Raw genomic sequence first — 23560 nt, forward strand, 5'->3', positions numbered from 1 at the left:
GAAAAAAAGATCCAAAGGAACCTAAGAGACAGCCTAGAAACAAACCCGAAGAAACATTAAATTTCTACAAAATCAGTGACAGGTTAATTCAGTAAGGACAGAGGAAAGTTATTGCCATTTCTATGCCTCATACACAAAATGAACTCTAGGTAGATTACAGTAATCTAAATATTAAAACAAATATAAATGATGCAAGAGAATAACTTGACGACCTGAGGTTAGGAAAAGCACTGCACTGTCTCCCAAGAACCAAGTTCATAGCTGTGCTCTTTATGCAGCAAAGGCCAAGGACACATCATTCCAAGAGACATACATTAACGTGGCAAGCTTCCCAACTGTCCACAAAAGTCTGCAGTGGAAGAAAGTCTCTCTCTCAACAGAGATAACAGCTGTTCTCATGTAGATGTAATGACACTGAACAATGTACATATCCACATATTCAAAAGTTACTGAGTACTTATTTCTTGTACAAGACCTTAGCAGTAATTATGCGAAAAAAAACTGAGTACACCAAGAGAGAGAAACAGACATTATCTTAAACCACTAAATCAGTAGATTCTGATATTTTCTCAATACAAACAGCAAACAGGAAGCCTGGGAGGAAATGAGATCTAAACAAACACCACTTCTATAAATGCATGAGGAGGGGCTGGAGAGATGGCTCAGAGGTTAAGAGAACTGACTTTTCTTGCAGAGGACCCAGGTTTGGTTCCCAGCACCCACAAAGCAGCTAATAGTGCGTAACTCTAGTTCGAGGGTATCCAATGCCCTCTTCTGACCTCCACGGGCATTGTAAGACATAGATACACCTACCTAATGCAGGCAATACGCTTGTACACATAAAACAAAAATAATAAATATATTTTTTTAAAAAAATACATGAGGATAAACTGTAAATGATGCATAGAACAAAAGGATAAAATAATTTGGAAAGTTCAGAATTTGACACTGGACTTCATTAGAAGGTGAATTTGACACTGGACTTCACTAGAAAGGTGATTAATGTAAAATGTAGTTGAAAGGGAGCTAAAAAGGGAAAGATACGACCCAACAAAGGGGACATCTGCTCAGTTTGACTTGATTCTCATAAGCCATAGTATTATATAAGCCAAAGTTTGAAATATTGTGAATACAAACAGGCTACTCCTCATAGTGTCACATCCTTCTGGCCCCTACCTACTAAGCAAACTCCATAGATCTGAAAGTCTCGAGTATTTTCACTTTCCCTGACCTCACCTATCAGTGCTAGGCTTCTCCCCTATTCCTAGTCACAGTCTGAACCTACTACAAATGCAATTTACCACATTGTACTTACTATACTTCTTTATTCCACTAGACCAAAAACTTCTTAAGACGAAGACAGTGTCTCATTTTCTGCTACTATATTATTAAATATAATAGGTACTATTAGTAGTATATACTCAGGAATTACCTGCTGAATGAATGACCAGAACCATTTTGAGAAATTATGGTTATAAAAAGCAATATAAACTAGACAGAGGAAGAAACCAAACACAGTAAAACCAGTTATAAAATTCTAGGTAAGAAGTGATAAGAAAATTACTACAAGCAATGGTTATAAGAATACTGACTCAAAGACTTACAGAGATGACTATCAAATGCAAAGTCTTTTTTTCCTGAAAAGTCAATTTAAATATTCGCTGAGAATTCACTTGGTGCAGTATACTATAGTGAGTAGTACTACAACGATGCAGGGCTGAGGAGACAACTCAATGGGTAAAGTACTCGCATAAACATGAGGATCAGAGTCCAAATCCCCAGCACCCCACATAAAGACCAGGCCTGGTGGCATACACCTGTGGCCCCAGGGCTGGGGGTGGGGCATAAACAGAGAGGCCAAGGGCCCAACTGTCAGTCTACCCAAAACAGTGAGCTCTGGGTCAAAAATCAAGAACCTGTCTCAAAAAAAAATCAAATGGAGAGCAACAGAAAACATCCAACAACAACCTTCAGCCTCTCCCCCCTCACTCAGGTGAGCACACGCACACATACATACAACAAATACAATGATGAGCAAATAGATAATTATGTGTCCTCATTATAATAGAAATGATAGAAAAAAAGATGCAATCTTCGAGAAAATTTTCATCTAAAAGGCAAACATATTTTACAGACCTAAAATTTTAGAGAAAAGTCAAGACCATATAATATTGTGGTACCATCTACTACATATGTTATGCAAGTTTAAAAGCTTAATAAGGAAAATGTGGGTCTAGGGAAACAGCTCAGTCAGTAAAGTGCTTGCTACACAAGCATGAGGAAATGAGTTTGATCCCTAGCACCCACATAAAAAGACAGGTGTGGTGGTGAACACTTGTTAACTCCAGCACCAGGGAGGCAGAAATGGGAAGCTCCCTGGGATTGGCTGGCCACACTGCTTAGCTGAATTAGTGAGCCCCAGGTACCAATGAGAGACCCTGTCTCAAAAAAAACAAGGTATACAGCTCCTGAAAATAACACTTAAGGTTGACCTATGGCCTCCACTTGCATCCACATGCACCTGGACACACACAAGCACACATCTGAATACACACAGAAAGGGGAAGAAGGGAGAGAGGGAGAGAGGGAGGGAAGGAGGGAAGAAGTTGGGAAGAAATGTGACTTGGGGCACAGTGACACAAACCTATAATACAGTACTCAGGAGACAGAGGCAGGAAAACTGACACTACAAGGTCAAGGTCAACCTAGTCTATGTATGTAGAAATCTCCAGGCCAGTCTGGGCTATAGAGCAAAATTCTGTCTCAAAAATGGGAGAAAAAGTATAAGATGAGCTGAGATTTCAAGTTAAGTCTGAACCTTGAGGAAATAATTATACTGATGGGGAGAGAAAAGGATAGACAGTCAGTAAAGAAAACAGGAAAGTCAAGGAGCCTAACAGACACAAAAACCTGGGGCAAAGGTGATGTCTAAAGATGAAACAGAGCTGCTCCTCTAAGATTAAAAGAACATCAAAGGAATCTGATACACATCTTTACAGTCTCAACTGTTCACCTTAATGTAGGATACAAAGCAAAAATGAAAAATATAATTGTTTTAAAAATAATTTATATACAATAACTCCTATTTAAGAATCTATTTTATATATAATATATACTAGGGAACAATGTGCTTTTGTGTGTGTGTGTGTGTGTGTCTTTTTTGAGACAGGGTCTCCCTGTAGCCCCAGCTGACTGATGACTCACTATGTAGACTGGACTGAACTTAAACTCGCAGAGATCCATCTGCCTTGCCTCCCAAGTGCTGGGATTAAAGGCATGTGCCACCACACCTGGCTACAATGTGCTCATTTATTAATTTCCTTCTCCATCTCAAACATACAAATTTTAATTGTACATGGTGGCACATGCCTGTAATCATAGTACTTGGTTAAGTGGAGAAAGGAAGACCAGAGTCCAGGGCCAATCTGGGCTACAAAGTGTGACACTGTCTTGAAAAAAATTAAAATAAATAAAATAATCAAAACTAAAATTTTTAAAAGCACAAACTTTGAATTTACCATCAATTTATAGTAAAGTTATGACAATCAAGGATTTCTCTACTTTCAATGGGTAACTTGAAACGTTCAGAAAACAGTTAAAATTTAAAATTATATTATGCATGTTACATTTATATTTTATGTCCACTATGAACAATAAATATAAGGAAATATTATAATATTAAGGATCTTTGTAAAAAGACAAATACTCATTTAAAAAACAGGATGCATTTTAGCTGGGTGTGGTGGCTCATGCCTTTAGCTCCAGCACTTGGGAGGCAGAGGCAGGCAGATCCCTGTGAGTTCAAGACCAGCCTGATCTACAAAGTGAGTTCCAGGACAGTTGGGGCTACAGGAATACCCTCTCTCAAAAAGACCCCCCCAAAAAAGTATGTATTTTAAATCACCCTACTAGCCCTTAGAAGAAAAACCAATTAAGTCATTACTCTCAGAAGATATATAAGATATTTTCATTGAATGAAACAAAAATAGGGGCTGGAGAGATGGCTCAGCAGATAAGAGCACTGACTGTATTGCAGAGGACTGGGGTTCAGTTCCCAGAACCCACACAGTAGCTAACAACCATCCATAACTCCAGTTCCAGGGGATTTGATGCTCTCTTCTGACCTCATTGGCATTGCACAGCACGGGTACACTTATACAGACAATACACTCATACACATAAAATGAAAATTTTTTTTTTGTCTTTTTGAGACGGGGTCTCCCTGTAGCCCCAGCTGTCCTGGAGCTCACTATGTAGACCAGGCTGGCCTCGAACTCAGAAAGATCTGCCTGCCTCTGCCTCCCAAGTGCTGGGATTAAAGGCGTGCGCCACCACGCCTGGCTGAAAATAAAATATTTTTAAAAAACAGAAAAATACTGACAAGACGAGCAACAACAATATATTTTTTCAGATGGGATCTAGTTACAAAGAAAGATCAACACCTGACAATTTCATTTTTCTTAAAAATTCACAATGTGACATTAAGTTCACTGTCACAGAATCAAAATCAAGTCAATACTCGATTTCCTATGCAGTCATGTTTTTTCTCCTGGGATTTCACTTCAGTTTTGAGGCAAAATTGGAAAACTTTGTAATACAGATACAGAGTTGTGAAGACTCCCAACTGCAGTCTTCCCCAAAACCAGTACCTCTAAGAACCAGCAGGTGGCGCACTCATTAAAGGCAATCCCACCACACAGGAATTAAGCACAAGGAGAAATTAGGCTTCTTCTTGTCAAGGCAATGGAAAGATCTAATAGGAGTTTCTCCTAACCAAAAAAAAAAAAAAAAAAAAAAGTGAAGCTATTTTCCCTTAAATACATAATCTAACAGCTACATTTATTTACATTCTAACTGTTTAAACAAAAGGCTGTTTTCTATATATAATGTGGAATAACTCAACTAGCATCAGTTTCTAACAGCACAGATGTTCTGCTGAAGCTCCTTAACACTTCTAGTGGCAGTGTTAACATCTCTCATTTATTAAATGATTATTATTCCTCTAGGAAGTAGTTCAATGTCCTGTTTGGGGAAGAGACAAAATTTCCACTACTTCACTACTTGGTTTGATCAATTTTATTTATTTAAATTACATGCATTTAATGGTTAATTCTTTATGGGAGCCAATGAAACAGAGCACAGTCATACCTCTGTATTGGTTCCATATTTGTGGGCTCAACTAAGTATGAGACAAGAATTGTTTTGCTTCTGTACTATGTATAGACATTGTTACTCTCTAACCAATACAGTTTAACAACTATTATATGCTATATATATGCTATACATATGCTATTATATGCTAGTCAGCTAGAGATGACAAAGTGTATAAGAGGATGAGGGGTCTATGTGTATATACTGTGTCATTTTACGTAAGGAACTCAAATATCTGTAGATTTTGGGAATCTAAACAAGATTTTGGAACCAATCCACCTAACACCTAAAGGGTGATTGCAATTTCCAATGCTTTAACAAGTTCTTTTAGAAAACAGAGTCAGTTTTGGAATTTATGTTTTGTTAATCTTATAAAAGACCAGATATGGTCACTACCTTATGTACATTCTTTTTTCTTTTTTTTTTTTTTTTTTGTCTTTTTGAGACAGGGTCTCCCTGTAGCCCCGGCTGTCCTGGAACTCACTATGTAGACCAGGCTAGCCTTGAACTCACAGAGATCTGCCTGCCTCTGCCTCCCGAGTGCTTGGGATTAAAGGCGTGCACCACCACACCTAGCACGTACATTCTTTCTTAAAGTTTAACCAGCTCAAACAGAGTAAGAGTCCCTGCCCTAGGAATATCTCAACTAGAATTAGTTCTAACTTGCACCACAGAAAGTATTCCATCAAATCTCTTTACAAGTAATATATTTTATATGAAGAGTGATAGCACCTCTCAAAGTTTTTATTCTTGAATCAGCAGTCAATGTCCAATTACATAGTAGAATAAAGTTATATACTTCTTTGCTCATGTCAAACCTGAAGCAGACATTCTTGCACATCTCTCTTCTCTTCTGGTAGACTACTTCATTGGGAAAAACAGAAGTTCAACCAAAACAAGAACTTCTTCAGCCTCCCATCACCAAACATACATCTATTGCTATTTTCTCCTTTCTTCCTGTGGCCAGAAAGAAGCTTCTTCACATACAAAAACTAAGCTTCCACAGTATAGAATCTCACCTCTATAGCTTTCTGAGTTTCACTTCATTAATATCTCTTCTTTCCATTACATAGCACCCTGTGTCTACTAGATCCTTTCAGCATTCAAATACTGTTCTTGGATAGAAGGCAAGCATTCATGGAAGAAAAAACAAACACAGCACATATGCTTAGGCTACAAATGTTCCACCAGCTTCTGTCTTCTTCCTCAAATTACCTTCACTGGGAATCAAAAAGTAATTAAAAGCACTGGGCATGGTGGCACATGCCTTTAATGCCAGGACTCGGCAGACAGAGAGAGAGGCAGGTTTGAGATGGAGGCCAGCTGGGGTTACAGGGAGACCCTGTCTCCGGAGGGAGAAAAAAAAAAGTAAACTCAAGCTTCTCAAAGACTCACATATTTTCCCATTCACTTCTCATACTAACTGAATAAAACTTCCCAATAGCAGCCCCCTCAATGAGCCAAAATGCTTTTGATGTTATCTTTGTAGCAGACTGCAAAGGACAGCAAATCTCCTGGATCTATACACTTGTGAAGTGACTTTGCTGCTCTTCCAATCAAGAAGAATGGGCAGAGTAGGTAGCTCAGTGGAGCACCTTACCATGTGCAAGGCCTTCGGGTTTTATCCCTAGCACCACCAAGTTAAGAAGGCTTTTCCACACCTTAAATCTGAATGTGAATCTGAGGTGGCTTTGCCCAATGTGAAGCTGGCAAAGTCAATAAGGTCCTTGTGCTCTGAGTTTGTTAACCTGAGGCACTGGACATGTGAGCAAGTGCACACGCTCCCTTTGTAATTATCCACTTGTTAAATGAGAATAGACAGCCAGGCATGGAAGCACATGTCTTTAACCAAACTTTTGAGTAGAGCCAGAAGGATAAGGAGTTTAAGGTTCTTCTTGGCTACAAAACAAGTTTGAGCTCAGCCTATGCTATATGAGGGCCCTCCTTTCAAAATATCAAATATTAAAAGCATATGAAAAGAGGAACCAGTTAATCTAGACATGGCATCAAGTTAGCACTAGCCAAACCACCAGGTAACCAGAAATACAAACCTGCAGAAGCCTCATTCAGATCAGTAGAACTATCCTGATCATCTATACCCAAATTGCCAACTTATATAGAATTGGAATTAGGAATTAAGTCATGCATGGTATGCTACACGATAAAAGCTAAATAAATGTGACTGTGCTACCAAATCAAAGGGATACTTCTTTAATTAAATCTTTATTTTAGCAGTATGACATATACTTGACCAGTGCTTCCTCCTTTTCTCTTTTACTAATATTTTCTCCTAAAATACTGCCATTTCTATCTCCTGTTTCCTTCTCCTCTACCCAATCTCTGAACATCAGCAATTAATCAGCACTCAATTCCAGCCTCTTTAATATTTTTACTGTATAAATTTCTCTCTAAGTTCTAAGTGTCATTTTAGAAACTTCAAAACAATAGAAACATATACCACACCAAGTTCTCATCTGGCAATGAAGAACAATGGCTCAAATCTACTGACTCTAGAGTAAACCTCTACATATTCTCATACTACTCCTGTACTTTACCTCCAAAGAGCTATCAAAAATATATTAACTCTCCCAGGGCTGGAAAGGTGGCTCAGCGGTTAAGAGCACTGGCTGTTCTTGCAGAAGACCCGAGTTAGAATTCCAGCACCCATATGGTGGCTAACAACAGTCTGCAACGCCAGTTCCAGGGGATCCGACATCCTCTTCTGTCCTCCGCAGGCACTGCATGACATGGGTGCACTTACACACATGCAAGCAATACACTCATAAACATAAAAATCAAAACAATAAAAATTGTCTCTTTCCGACTCAAGAGCCTCAACACATACTCTGCCATACTGAGCAAGAAAAAGCCTCAAAAAGTAATCCTGGAACTTGTGTGGTGTTGGCTGCATTCCTGTAATCCCAGCAGTTTGAGAAGTAGAAGCAGGAAGATCAGCAGGTCAAGGCGAGCCCCCATTATATTATATAGTGAGTTCAAGGCCAACTTGAGCTACCTGAGACCCTGTCTCAAAAAAGGAAAAAAAAAGAAAAAGGGAAAAAGGAAAAGAAACAACTGCAGAGAGAGGCAGGGTCTGGCACAGGCCTAATGAAATTAACAAATTTAAAAGCAGCAGGAAGATCTAACTGTGGAGATTGGTGACTGTACCGGATGACAAAAAGCAAGCTCAGCTGATATGGATTGATAGCTTCAAACATGTGGCTGGCCATCCGTTTCTAGGGCCTCAAGAGCTGCCATTGCAAGTTTGCTGCCTGGCAAGTTGGAGAGCTCTGGGCCCTGTTCTGGGTATTTGCTGAATTCCCACAGCTCACTGAACACAGTGGCTTATGTCTGGAGAAGGTCTGAAAGCACTGACACCAGCAGCAGGCAGGCAGGGAGGCTGGCAGAGGCACAAGCAGAAACACAGACAGACAGACACACACACACACACGCACACACACACACACACACACACACACACACCTCTCCCACCTGCACCCCCCGCTGAGGATCCCAAGGCTATTTGCTTCCCTCACTCTCTGACACACTCAAGAGACATCTCAGCTTGGATATTTGTCACCCCGAGTGCACAAACTGGAGGAGTCTCTCAATCCAGTGCCCAGATCATACGCTGTAAAGATCACTGGGGCCAGTAACAGGAAGGGAAGCATCTAAAGTGAATGCATCCCTGACTCTGACAATATATGCTTACTGGCCTGGATCCACGGTCAGCATAAAACACCAACCCATACAACAAGAACACAGAGAATCTACAATAGACCTCAACTACAGTCTACTACCTCCCTCATAACCTAGAAAATGCTAGCGAAACAATACACAGAAACAGGCTTCCATAAATCTTTATCTTCTTTTTCTAAGGTTTTTTGTCTTATTCCTTATTTGCCTTTTTACTATTACTTTTTTTTTTTTTTTTTTTTTTTTTTTTTTTTTGTTGAGACAAGGGTCTCTCTGTAGTCTCAGCTGGCCTGGAACTTGCTTTGTAGACCAGGCTAGCCTTCATCTCTGCTTCCCAAATGCTGGGATTAAAGGCATTCACCACCATGCCCAGACTTAGCTACTATTTTTATACAGCCTGGACCCACCTGCCCAGGGATGGTACCATCCATAGTGGGCTGGGCCCTCCTACATTGCATGTCATGCAACGGTCACAAGGTCAGAAGAGGGTGTTGGATTCCCCTGGAACTGGAGTTATAGATGGTTGTTAGCTGCCATGTGGGTACTAGGAATCAAACCTGGGTCCTTTACAAGAGCAGCTAGTGCTCTTAATCACTGAGCCATCTCTCCAGCCCCTACCTCTTGCTTTTTTATCATTATTACTTTTACTAATTTTTGACTTCTTGGTTTATTCAGCATTACTTTTGCTATAGTGATTAGTGATGTAGTGAGTTATCTCTAATTCATTTTTTTAAATATTTTATTATTTTATGTGTATGAGTATATTGCTTACATGCCACACAATGCCTCCTACAAACGTCAAAAGAAGGTGTCAGATACCCTAGACCTGGAATTATGGACAGCTGTCAGCTATCATGTGGATGCTGAGATTCAAGCCTGGGTCCTCTGCAAGAGCAGCCAAGTACTCTTAACTGCTGAGCCATCTCTGCAGCCCCTCTAACTCATTTTAACTATGTTCCTTGTTCCTATACTTATTTGTTTTGTTGTTGCCGATACTATGATATTTTCTCCTTTCTGAGAATTGCTGTGGACTCAGACATCAAAAAGGCTATTCAAAGAGGTAGAGATATAGCTCAGTGATAGAGTACTTGCCTAGTATGCAAGAAGCCTGGGTTTGATCTTCAGTACTACAAAAAAACAACAAAGAAAGCTGCTCACTAGAATGACCACCATACAAAACTCGAAGAGATATCCATCCCAACAAATATGGAATCTGCAACACAGAAACACAAGAAATATGGAAACCAAAGCAACACAACTAAAAGCTCACATCTAACAAAATCCTGGGGCTGAAGAGATGGCTCAGCCGTTAAGAGCACTAGCACAGGGGACCCAGGTTTGATTCTCAACACTCACATGGTGGCTAACAATTACCTGTAACTCCAGTTCCAAAGGATCTGATACCATCTTCTAGCCTTTGTGGGCACTGCGTGAATGCCCTTACATACATGCAGCAAAACACTAATACACATAAAATAAAAATTAATTAATTAGAAAAATAACCAAAGCCTCCTAACATACTGAAATGCCAAAGAATTCAAATCTAGTTTCTCATATGATCTCAAAATGTTGGATTCAAACAAACAGGTGAATGAGGCAAAAAATTCAGGTCTTGACTCTGTAATATCGAGGCCAGTCTGGTCTGCATAGTGAGTTCCAGGTCAGCTAGGGCTACAGAGAGGCCCTGTCTTTAAAAAAAAAAATCAATGGGCTGGAGAGATGGTCCAGTGGTTAAGAACAGTGTTCTTGCAGAAGACTTGGGTTCAAATCCCAGCACCTACATGGCAGCTAACAACTGTCCACAAATCCAGTTCCAGGGGATCCAACAGCCTCTTCTGTCCTCCGAAACCACTGCATGACACAGGTGCACTTACCTACATGCAGGCAATACATAGATACACAGGAAATAAAAATAATAAATAAAATATTTTAAAAAACAAGTTGTAGATGACGAATTTAGTAACTTTGAAACTTCAGCAAAGATACAGATATTCAATTTATTTGAAAGCAGTACAAGAGAGGGCTGAAGAGATGGCTCAGGGGTTAAGAACACTGGCTGTTCTTGCAGAAGACCTGGGTTCGAATCCTAGCACCCATATGACAGATAACAACCATCCATAACTCCAGTCCTAGGGGATCTGACAGCCTCTTCTGACCTCTGCAGGCATTGCACAACACAGGCGCACTTACGTACATGCAGGCAATACATGCATACACATAAAATAAAAAAATAAAATAAAATAAAAAGAAAGAAGTACAAGAGAGTTTAAAAACAAAAACTGATGGGGGCTGGAGAGATGACTCAGCAGTTAAGAACAATGACTGCTCTTTCAGAGGACCCAGATTCGATTCCCAGCACCCACATGGCAGCTATGAACTGTCCTTAACTCCAGTTCCAGGGGAATCTGAAGCCCTCTTCTGACTTCCAAGGCATTGCACGACATGGGTGCACTCACATACATGCAGGCAAACACTCATGCACATAACATAAAAATAATAAATATTTTTTTTAAAAAAAACTGAAAATTGGAGAAATGGTTGTCAGTACAGTTCTTGTTGCACAAGCATGAAGATCCAAGTTCAAGTTCTTACCACCCACATAAAATGCCAAGCATGGCAGCACACAATTGTAATCCTAATGGTGAGAGGCAAAGGCTGGAGGATCACTGGGGCTTGCTGGCCAAATAGTTTGTTCAAATTTGAGTTCCAGATTCAGTGAAAGACCCCATCTCAAAGCATGAGATGGAACGCAACTGAGAAAGACATCCAACATAGACCTCTGGTCTCCATATGTATACACACACGTACACAACACAAAACAAAGTAAAATAAAAACAAAAATTGTGGAGAGCTAATGAGATTGATCATTGAGAAAAAGTGCTTGCCACCAAACCTGAGTTCAATCCCCAGAACCTACATGGTGGAAAGAAAGAACAGACTCCCTATAAGATGTCCTCTGACCTCCACACACATGCCATGGCAAACACACTTGTTGCGCACTCACAGACTAAATAAATTCAAAAAAAAAAAAAAAAGTACTCACTTTTTTTTAATGAATTACAATTTGATAATGTCTTATTTTATTCTTTTTCTTTTGGGGCTTTCATCAAGAATACCACAAGCCTATAAAGCTACCCAGTGAATTTCCTGAAAGTGTTTTAGGGAAATTTTCAAATCTTTTTATCACCCTTGTCAAGAGAATTTCAATGGCTCCTCTAGCATCTGAAAGCCCTTGAATGGTAGTATTAAAATTACACCATAACTGTTGTTTGGTAACTCTGTTGTTGAGTTAAGTCACTTTAAGCATTTTTATGGTGAAAAAAAGAGAAAAAACTAACATCAAAAGGCTATAGCTTCAAGAAATATAAAATATTAGCTTTTTTTTTCCCCCGCCAAGATGGAAAGCGTAAGAGGAAGCTCCTGCCCCTCCCAAAGCCAAAGCAAAGGCATTGAAATCCAAGAAGGCAGTGTTGAAAGGCATTCACAGCCACGAAAAGAAGATCCACACATCATTCACCTTCTGGTGGCCCAAAACCCTGCAGTTCTGGAGGTAACCCAAGTACTCTTGTAAGAGTGCACCCAGGAGAAACAAGCTTGACCACTATGCTATCATCAAGTTCCCCCTGACCACTGAGTCAGCCATGAAAAAGATAGAAGACAACACACTTGTGTTCATTGTGGATATCAAGGCCAACAAGCACCAGATCAAACAGGCTGTGAAGAAACTATACGACACAGATGTGTCCAAAGTCAATAACCCTGATCAGACCTGATGGAGAGAAGAAGACATGTGTTCAACTGGCTCCTGATTACAATGCTTTGGATATGGACAACAAAGTAAGCTTCCTTTGACAAAGCCAGCACCACCCCTTGTGTACAAATGATGCATCTTCTACTGACCAAAGCCTGACAGTCAGCTGGCTGAATCCCTGTTTTTAACAAGCCAGCCCTACCTCCCCTCATTTTGCTTTTTTAAAAAAATTTTATGTGTATGAATGTCTTGCCTGCACATGTGTAAAGACACCTGTGTCATGCAATGCCCACACAGAGGTTAGAAGAGGGCATCAGATTCCCCTGGAACTGGAGTTATGGACGGTTGGTAGCGCCATGTGGGTCCTGGAAATCAAACCTGGGTACTCTGCAAAAGTAGTCAGGGCTCTTAACCCTCCATGGGCACTGTATGACACAGATGCACTTACATACATATAGGCGAAACACTCATACACATAAAATAAAAATAATAAATAAAATTGAATCTAAAAGACAGCAAGGGTACCATGAAATAAGAACATTTGGGAAATTCTCCTACATTTATGAGGGATTCTCAGTGACTTCTTTCTTCCCTGTGCCTAAGTCATTTTATTATCAAACTAGGGTCTTTTATAACTTTTCTTAGATTTCTGTGACAGAATCTCATTACATAACCCAGGCTTGACTCAAAGTCTAGATTGTCCAGCCTCAGCCTCTCTAGTGCTGGGATTGCAGGTGTAAGCTACTCTATCTGGCTTTTTATCCTTCCTTTCTTTAATATTTACTTCGGGGGGGGGGACGACAGAGCACACATGTGGAGGTCAGCGATATTTTCAGGAGTCTGTTCTCCCCTTACACCATGAACTTAGGTTGGCAGGCTTAGCAGAAAACACCTTTACACAATGAGCCATCTCTCCAGTCCCTGGCTTTCATTATCATTTCTAAGCTGCACTAATATATGCTGTTTCTTCACTAGAACCCCTTGTTGGCAAAGGATTAAAAAATGTGTCGAAAATACTAGGATGTTAGTAAGCTGTTCACATCACATTAAACTCTGGAAAAGCAGGAGACAAAACAAAATTGAATCCAATTATTACAGAAGGAAAAAAATATCCAGTTGTTGCCTATGTTTTTATTGGTTTATTTCACAACAGCTAGCTCAGCTTAAAATCTTGGTTATCTAGCAATTAATCTCCAATACTCTTTACTAGTTGAAGCTTCTTTTCAAACAAAATCTTCCCCCAAGTTCCAAGTTATAAAATACATGCAAAAAGCAAAAGTCTTTATAACAAAAGAGAAGCCTGAGACCATAGTCTGGCTGACCTCTTACATAAAATTCACTACATATATCAGTTACTTTTCTCATTGTTAGAACAAAATACCCGATAAAAAAGCAATGTAAGGGAAGAAAGATTTATTTGGGCTCACAGTTTAGGGGATACAGTTCATCAAGACAGGAAAGACATGGAAATGGCTCTCAGCTCTGGCAGTGCAAAGTGAGAGTGCTTGTTGACAGAAGCAGATGAGGAAGCAGAAATGAATATAGGTACTCATCAGGCCTTCTCCTTTTACCCCTTTTGTTCAATCTAGGTTCCCAGTCCACTAGATGGTGCCAGTAACATTTAGAATCAGTCTTCTCTCTTCCATGAAACCTCTCAGAAGTCCTCACAGACATACTCAGAGGTGTGTCTCCTAGGTGTTTCTAAATTCAGTCAGGTTGACAGGTTGACAATGAAGATTAAACCTATCCCTTGCCAACTTGACACCCAAACACAGGACTCTTAAGCTGTAATATTCTGGAACTGGAGAGATGGCTTGGCAATTAAGAGTGCTTAGCTGCTCTTCCAGAGGACCCAGGTTCAGTTCCTAGCACCTAACAACCACCTGTGACTCCAGATCCTCTGATCTCCATGAACACTGCACAGCACAGGTATACTTATATACATGCAAGCAAAACATTCATATACACAAAGTAAAAATAAACAAATCAAAAAAATGAAACTGTAATATTCCACCTCTGGTCCTCAAAGGCTCACAGCCAACTCATAATGGAAAATTCATTTAGTTCCTCTCCAAGATTCAGGTAAGTCTTAACGGTTCCAATACTGTTCAAAAGCCCAAGTTTGAAGTCTACTCTGAGACACAAGGTTATCTCTTAACTGTGAGCCTTTACAAAGCAAATAAGTGTGTCTGTCCAATACACAACAGCACAGAGTAAACATGCCCATTCCAAAAGAGACTAACATGAGACCAAAGCACGACCATAACCCAGAAAGTCAAGCACCAAATCCTACAGCTGTGTCCAGCATCTTAGACTTGGGGTGGCATCACATTGTGGACTCCAGCTGGCCTGAGTAACCTTTACCCTCCAACTCTGTGGCTTGTGGCATACATGGTCTCTCTCTTGGATCAGGTCCTTCTGGTGCCTGCAGCTTTCCTCATAATGCATAACAAACACAATTGTTTTAAAAGTGGAACCAGGATCGAGTAAACCTGTAGTAAGTGTTGAATGTAGGGGCTGGAGAGATGTCTCAGCTGTTGAGAGACTTGCTCTACTTGCGATTCCTGCAGAGGACATGAGTTCTGTCCCCACCACTCAGGTCAGGTGATTCACAACTACCTGAAGATCAAGCTCTAGACTACCTGATGCTTCTGACCTCTGAGGGCACCAGTTCTCACATGCACATACCCACACACAAATAAATACACACATATAATACATTATTAACAATCATAAAATAAGTTTTTTGGGGTTTTGTTTGGTTTTTTGAGATAGAATGTCCCGTAGCTTCAACTGGACTGGAACTCACTATGCAGACAAACCAGGCTGGCCTTGACCTTGACTCTGCCCACTAAGTGCTGGGATTAAAGGCATATGCTACAAACTCCAGCAATGTAAGTCGTTTTTAGTATTGAATGTAACCTAAGGGAAAAAAATTATCAACACTTTTCCTCTAGTTAAGAACTTTTCAATCTGAAAACAGTAAATCTCAATAAATTATTTTTTAAATATTTTTCAAGGAACTCCTGATTTTATGATGAAATACATCATAACCTGAACCTCTCTTCTCCCCAAACCCATTAAAAATGGCCAAAAGATTTACAACACATTGAGGAAAATGATAGCAGTGTAAGAAATGAGACTGGGGGGGGGGGGCTGGGGGGAGGGCATGGCTCAGTGGTTAACAGCATTGGCTGCTCTTGGCAGAGGGCCTGGGTTCAGTTCCCAGTACCCACATGGCAGCTAACAATTGTCTATAACTCCAATTCCAGAGGATCCAACACCCTCTTCTGTCCTCCACAGGCACTGACGACATGGGTGCCTTTACATGCATGCAGGCGATACACTCATATACATAAAATAAAAATAATAAATAAATAATTTTTTTAAAAAAGAAAGGAGATGGGTAGCAATGTTTGCAGCAAACACAAGTAATCCATAACTCCCAAGAGTAGATACACCACCCCCAACCACCGTGCAAGCTAGATAGAAGTAGGATCCAGGGAAGCCAAAATGCGGTACTTCTCTAGCTTTGGACCATCACAATTAACAAATGAACATTTTCAATGGCATATATCACCTCTATAGCAACACCTTCCCTAATTCCTGTTCATTACCTCAGATCAGAGACACAAAAAAACAGAATCTCAAAAGTCCACCAGAAATTCGGGTTGCCAGGCTCCTGGGGCAGCACCTTTGCTTGCTTAGCCATCTTGCCAGCCTGGATCTGAGCTTTCTTGATTTGTCATAAACTGCAAGATAAATCAAGTTAGAGTTCTGAAACTAAATACTCTTTAAGACATCAACATCACTCATGGAAAACACAGCTCTGCTAATATCCTCCCAGCCCACATACCCTAAAAATAACTATACTTTTCAAGCTTGTCTCAGTTCATTTACCATGCTATGGATAGCCCACAGACAGACAACTAGCACTACCACTCCCCTCAAGAAAACCCACAGACAGAAAATTATCATTACTAACTGCTAAAGAAATCCACATCCATGACCAATAACTAATCTAAAATGCCATTTAAAATATATATTTATAGGGTTGGGGGTTTAGCTCAGTGGTAGAGTGCTTGCCTAGCAAGCGCAAGGCCCTGAGTTCGGGCCTCAGCTCCCAAAAAAAAAAAAAAGATAAAATATATTTATAGGTCAGGCGTGGTGACACATGTCTTTAGTCCCAGCACTTGAGAGACAGAAGCAAGTGGGATCTCTGTGAGTTCGAGGCCAGCCTGGTCTACATAGTGAGTTTCAAGCCAGCTGGGGCTACAGGGAGACTGTCAAAAAAAAATTTATATATATTATAGAAGGATAAATCAAAATAAGTACATCAAAATATTTAAACAGTACAGAAGAGGTGTATAAACTAAAATAACAGAAAACAGACCAAATAAAATTAAAAGTTAGTATAAAAAGACAGGTAAAAATTCCTTTTTTAGAATTAGCACTTGCAATGAAATGTGGAAAGATTCATATAATGTAAAGCAAGCTACTATGAAAAGGAGCAGGAGTAAAACAAAAATTTTTAGAAGCTAAAACCACAATAATCCAAACTGGAAGGTGGTAAAAAGGTAATTATCAACAGAAACAGTGAAGACCACAACAGAGAGCTTAAAAATTGAGCATTCATTATCAGCTGTATATAGACTATATATCATGAGGGACCCAACAGATCCAGCAGAAGACTGCTAATTACACTGTTGAACTTAAAAAGTAAGAAATATCTATAATGACCTTCCTATAATGCAACTTCACTTCCACATACACTATATCCATCCCCACAAAAATAGGGTAACTTGAAACCTGAGCACTAAGCAGAATGCACAAGGAAATACGAGACAGAAATGCCCATTATCAGCTTTGTAACAACGAATGTGGAAAAGCTTCTCAGATAACAAATCCTGTTTCCCAGAAAATGGAAGTTAATAAATTCATGGAGTTAATAAATTCAATTTTAGGCACTCAAATTTAATTTATAAGCTTAGAATATGATCCAAAGATCACCAGACATATAAGGAAACCAACAACCACAAGGGCGACTCATACCTTGCTGAATATAACTAAACTCACATTGCTAAAAACAGAAGGATGAAATGTTCACAGACATCCTTAAAGATTAAAATACAAAATCGGGATCAACAAGTGACTGCTGAAAATAGCCAGGGACTACAAAAGAAAAAAAATACTTTAATAAAAACTGTTGATTTCAAAATATCAATGTAAATATATCTGTGTATGTGATGTGTGTGTATGTGTGTGGGTGCATGCATGCCATGGCATGAGTGTGGTGTCAGAGTACAACCTGGCTAGGTCTCTTTTCCACCCATGTGGGTTCCAGATATGAAACTCAGATTGCCATGCTTGACAGCAAGCTCCATTACCTACTGAGCCACCTTGCCCACTCCAGGTTAAAAATTTTAAACACAGAAAAGAGAGTTATAAAAATTAGCAACTTGCAGGGCCAAGAAACTAACAGATGAGACTTTTAAAAGTGAAGTAAAGCTAGAAGCTGCCTCCAGGTAAGTCAATGAAAGCAAGACAGTATGAGAACAAACAGACTCTAATCCAAAAAGAAAAAGAAAAGGCTTCCAAAATCCACAAACAATGTGAAAGAATACCTGAAAAGTGCCCATAAGAAGACTGGAGCCAGGAGTGGTGGCGCACACCTTTAATCCTAGCACTTGGGAGGCAGAGGCAGGTGGATCTTTGTGAGTTCCAGGACAGCTGGGGCTACAGGGAAACTCTGTCTCAAAAAGAAAAAGAAAAAAAAAAGGAAGACTGGACAGGGGGCTGAAGAGATGGCTCAGCAGTTAAGAGCACTGGATGTTCTTGCAGAGAACCCTCTTCTGACCTCCTTGGGCATTGCACAACATGGTGCACTTACATACATGCAGGCAATACACTAATACACATAAAATAAAAATAATTTTTAATTTTTTTTAAAAAAGATTGGGCAAATGACCAATAAGTAAAGCAGATGCACTGCAGGCACACAGCTCCCTGGTCGGGGGAGGGCAAGCAGGAGTAGCTTCCAGAGGCAGTTTGTTTCCTCCTTGCTGAGTGGAATTGGAGATTGAGCCTTCCAGAATAGGTTGGTCAATAAGATCCCCAAACAAAACCAAAGAAGATACCCAAACCAAAAGATACACACATCACAACCAAGAAACATGAGAAAGAAACATAATACAACTCCTCCAAAAGATCTTAGCTCCATGACTGCTGAACTTAAAGATACAAATAATTCTGGTGAAAACTTCAAAAGTTCCCAGTAAAAATGATCAATGATCCCAAAGAGGATACAAACAAACACATAAACTCAACTCGGGGCCTGCAGAAGAAAGTTAGAAACATAGTGGAGGTCAGGAAAATGGGTTGAGAAATATCAACAATCTAGATGGAGCAGTCATCTGGTGATACATGTTACATGCAACAAATCTTTAGCCAACATTACACAAGTAGAAGGAAAACTGGAGCATTTCCTCTAAAATCAGTACTAAGACAAGAGTACTGATTCTGTCCACTCTTACTCAATACAGTGCCAAAAGCCAGAAAGAAACAGGATACAAATAGCAAAGGAAGCAGTCAAATCATCCCCATCTGTAGACAACATGGTCCTATACTTAAAAGAGTCCCACCAAAAAACTCAGAACTGATAAACACTCTCTCAGCAAAGCGGCAAGATAACAAAGTCAACATACAAAAATCAGTAGTTTTCCTATATTCCAACAGTGAGCATGTCAAGAAAGAAATCCAGGAAAAGATTCCATTCACAATAGCATATATATATATAGTTTATTTATATAAACAAATAACCTAGAAAAAAAACTAACCAAGAGGTAAGAAGTGAAAACCCTCTGCAGTGAACACTTCAAGGCACTGAAAGAACTTAAGACCTAGATATGGAAAGACCTCCCAAGTTTATGGATTGACAGAATTACTACTGTTAAAATGGCTAAGGTGGGTGGTTGGAAAAATGGCTCAGCAGTTAAGAGCAGCACTGACTGCTCTTGCCAAGGACCCAAGCTCGATTCCCAGCACCCACATGATGGCCAACAACTACTCATAGCTCCAGTATCAGGGGATCTGACGTCTTCTTCTAACCTCTACAGGTACTGCACAATATGGGTGCACTTATATACATGCAAACATAACACTCATACACATAAAATAAAAAGTAATAAATTTTTTTCTAAAAAAAGAAAGAAAATGACTAAGGTGATCTATAGATTCAATACAATCCCCATCAAAATCCCAGTGATGGAGCTGAAGAGATAGCTCAGTGGTTAAAAGTGCTAAAGACCCAGGTTCAAATCCCAACACCCCCAGAGCAGCTAACAACTGTCTGTAACTACAGTTCAGTTCCAGGGGATCCAACACCTTCTTCTGACCTCCGTGGGCACTGTACAACACGGATGCACATACATACATGCAGGCAATACACTCACACACATAATATAAAGTTTCTTTTTTTAAAAATCCCAATGATGTTCCTCACAGAACTAGAAAAGGCAATCCTAAAATTCCTATGAAAGTACAAAAGATCCCAAACAGCCAAGCAATGCTTAGAAAAAAGGGCAATGTTAGAGATACAATACCTGATCTCAAATTGAGTCAGAATAACAAAAAAGGCACAGTACTGGCACAAAAATCTCACACATGGATAATAGAATAAAAAGAGAGAACCCATACAGCTACAGCCACCCAATTCTTGATAAATGTATCAAAAATATACATTGGAGAAAAGACAAACTTTAAATAAATGATGCTGGAAAACTTCAATTTCTACATATAGATGAATGAAACTAGATTCAATATCACTCACCTTGCACAAAAATCAATTTAAAGTGGATCACAAACCTAAAAGTGATACCTAAAATTTTTAAACTGCTAGAGGAAAACCTAGCTACAACACTTCAAGATACAAGCATTCGCAAAGACTTTCTGAAAAAGACTCCATTAACAGAAAATAATCCCAAAAATTGACAAATGGGATTCATAAAATTAAAACGTTTCTGCAAAGAAGCAACCTAAGTGTCCCTCAACTGACAAGTGGATAATGAAAGTGTGGTACATTTACACAATGGAATTCTACTCAGTGGTAAAGAAAGATGAAATCATGAAATCTGTAGGTAAATGGATGGAATTAGAAACTGGTATACTGCCGGGCATGGTGGCCCATGCCTTTAATCCCAGCACTCGGGAGGCAGAGGCAGGCGGATCTCTGTGAGTTCAAGGCCAGCCTGGTCTACATAGTAAGTTCCAGGACAGCTGGGGCTACAGGGAGACCCTGTCTCAAAAAAAAAAAAAAAGTATACTAACTGAAGTAGCACAGACTCAGGCAAATGGAAAGGAACCAGGGAGGTAAAGAGAAAGAAGGAGCCTGAGAGAGAGGAACAGTAGGAGACAGGTGTAATCGAGGGTAAAACAGGGGTATTTAAATGGTAGGGTTACAAGGAACTATGGGGGTAAAGGAGGATCTCAAGAGAGAGGGGACTATAGGAAACAGGTACTACCAAGGGTGAAATGGGGAAAATGGGGCTACTTTAACTGGGAAGGGAGGAGGGAGGGCTAGACAGAGAGAGAAAGGAGAGATAAATAGTGCTTAGCTGGTATGAAAAACCTGAGGGAAATGTATTAGTTCAAAAGTCTACTGAAAAATTACTCATACAATATCGCTACACTTGTCCATGTGTATAGCTGAAGGCTATGTAACAAGAAACAGTGCCAGATAGGAGAAAGCTCCCTTCAAGTTGTTGGCCAGGGTAGTTCAAAAAAAGACTCCCAAAACTAAACAGGCTATTGCCACAGTCCTTGATTGCCTCCCAGAGCTTGATGGTAAAACCCTACTGCTGAAGAGAGAACATGCTTCAGGCACAGGACTTGGAGCAATGGAGCTGGAACTGACCTGGAAGTCACCTCCCTGAAGGCTAGCTCTCATAGTTTTGGAGGATACTATGCAAGCTGCTAAGGGAGAACATCAATCGATGGTCCAATCCCAGCTTTAAAAAGGCCTAATAACCACAACAATAACTGGCAGAGAAAACTATATTGGGGCAATAGTGGCACTTTTATCTTGGGGGTAATCAACAGCTACCTAATTGGACTTAAAGCCCACTCAATGGGAGGGAACTCATGTGTGGTACTGTCAACATAACCAAATAGCTGGAGAAGTCATAGATCTTAGAGAAAACCCTAAGGCTACCACATCCCTAGACAAATGCAATTTCTTAGTATATGCTAAATATGGATCCTTGTATTTACAGACAAGTATGGCAGTCACCACTCATCAAAATAGTTTCTTTTGCAACAGATGGAAACTATTACGGAACTCCACATCTGGTAACACACAGAAAATAAGTGTTTGTGAAATGCTCAACCCTAAGTGACACATCTAAAATGGAACCTCTACACCAAAGGTTCATGGAATATAGTGGAACAAGGGGTAGAGAGAATACTAATGTATTTCTCAACTCAAAAAAGCTCCCTCATGCTACAGAGGGCAAAGAACACAAAGGGCCACAAATGCCCAAAGAATAGAGAATAAGAGTTGGCTGAATACGGGTCTTTGGACAGGCCTCTATTTTAAACTTCACCCACCCAGGGCTCAGGGACCACTGCAGAAAGGGGGGCGGAAAGACTCTAAGAGTCAGGGGAGGAGGTGCATGACCATATGGAAACAATCTTACAGGCTCCTGGGACCTTGCTCATATGAATCAACAGCAATGGTGTCAGTATGCACAAGACCCATCCAAACTCAAGCAGACAAAAACCCAACATAGAACTCAGGAAATGGGCAGCAAGCCCCAATCTTAGTCAAAGAACTACTGGCAGCTGATTACTCCTAGGTGAAGGAGAATTGATCTTCTTTAAGTGAGGGGCTCTAGACAGCCTGACTAGACCCCAGTGGATGAACATGCACTGAGGGACATATGGGTACACTAACTTGACTCAATAGGCCTTAACATAAATGACAGAATTAATGAACTCCAGAGGGGGGTAACTATGGAAAAGTGTGGATGATTAAGATGTTTTATATGAAATACACAAAAATTCAATTAAAAATATACAGAGATAGAGATAGAGAGAGAGAGAGAATGTGAAGAAAAAGAACCCTTACAAACTGCTAGTGAAAATGTACATTTATACAACCACCATAAAAATCAGTGAGGAAGCCTCAAAAGAAAGAAAGGAAAGCAGGCAGGCAGGCAAGCAGGGAGGCAGGCAGGCAGGCAGGCTGGCTGGCTGGCTGGCTGAAAAGAGAAATACATGATCCAGGTATACCACTGTTGGATATATACTTGAAGGAATCTAAGTTAACATATCGCAGAGATACACATTCATGTTTACTGCTATGCTACACTATTCTCAATAGCCAGATGTGTATCAAGAGATGAACAGATAAAGAAAATTGGTACATTTACAATAGAATTTTATTTCACCATAAAGAAAATTAAAATTATGACATTTGCAGGAAGATGGTAAGAATTAGAAATCATGATGTTAAGTAAAATAAGCCAGATTCATAAAGACAAATGCTGCATGTTTTCTTTCATATGCAAGTCCTATATGTAAAATGGGTGGGTGGGGAGTCTGGAGAGATGGTTCAGCAGTTAAGCTGCTCTTGCAGAGGATCCAGGTTTGGTTCCCAGCACCCACGTGACAGCTAACAACTGTCCACAACTCCAGTTCCAGGGGATTCAATGCCCTCTTCTGACCTCCACGTGCACTGCACTACACAGGTGCATTTACATACATGCAGGCAATGCACTCAAACACACAAAAAATAATAATAAAATATATTTAAAATTTTAAGTGCATTTGTACATGCACACATGCCTACACACACACACACACACACACACACACACACACACACACACACACACACACACAAATTTAAGTCATGAAACAATGACAAGGGAGGGAGAGCTCTTACGGGAAGGAGTGAGAGAGAACGTT

The 23560-nt window shown here is 40.0% G+C and overlaps 1 protein-coding gene and 1 pseudogene across 8 annotated transcripts in view; one reads left to right on the top strand and one right to left on the bottom strand.

Moving 5' to 3' along the window:
• Pds5b (PDS5 cohesin associated factor B) overlaps positions 1-23560 on the bottom strand; it is a 217219-nt gene that overhangs the window by 149231 nt on the left and 44428 nt on the right. The gene's annotated exons all lie outside the window — the stretch shown is intronic.
• LOC103727250 lies at positions 6717-12696 on the top strand (annotated as a pseudogene).

Source organism: Nannospalax galili, unplaced genomic scaffold (genome assembly GCF_000622305.1).
Source record: "Nannospalax galili isolate Female #2095 unplaced genomic scaffold, S.galili_v1.0 scaffold768, whole genome shotgun sequence".
Lineage (NCBI taxonomy): Eukaryota > Metazoa > Chordata > Mammalia > Rodentia > Spalacidae > Nannospalax > Nannospalax galili.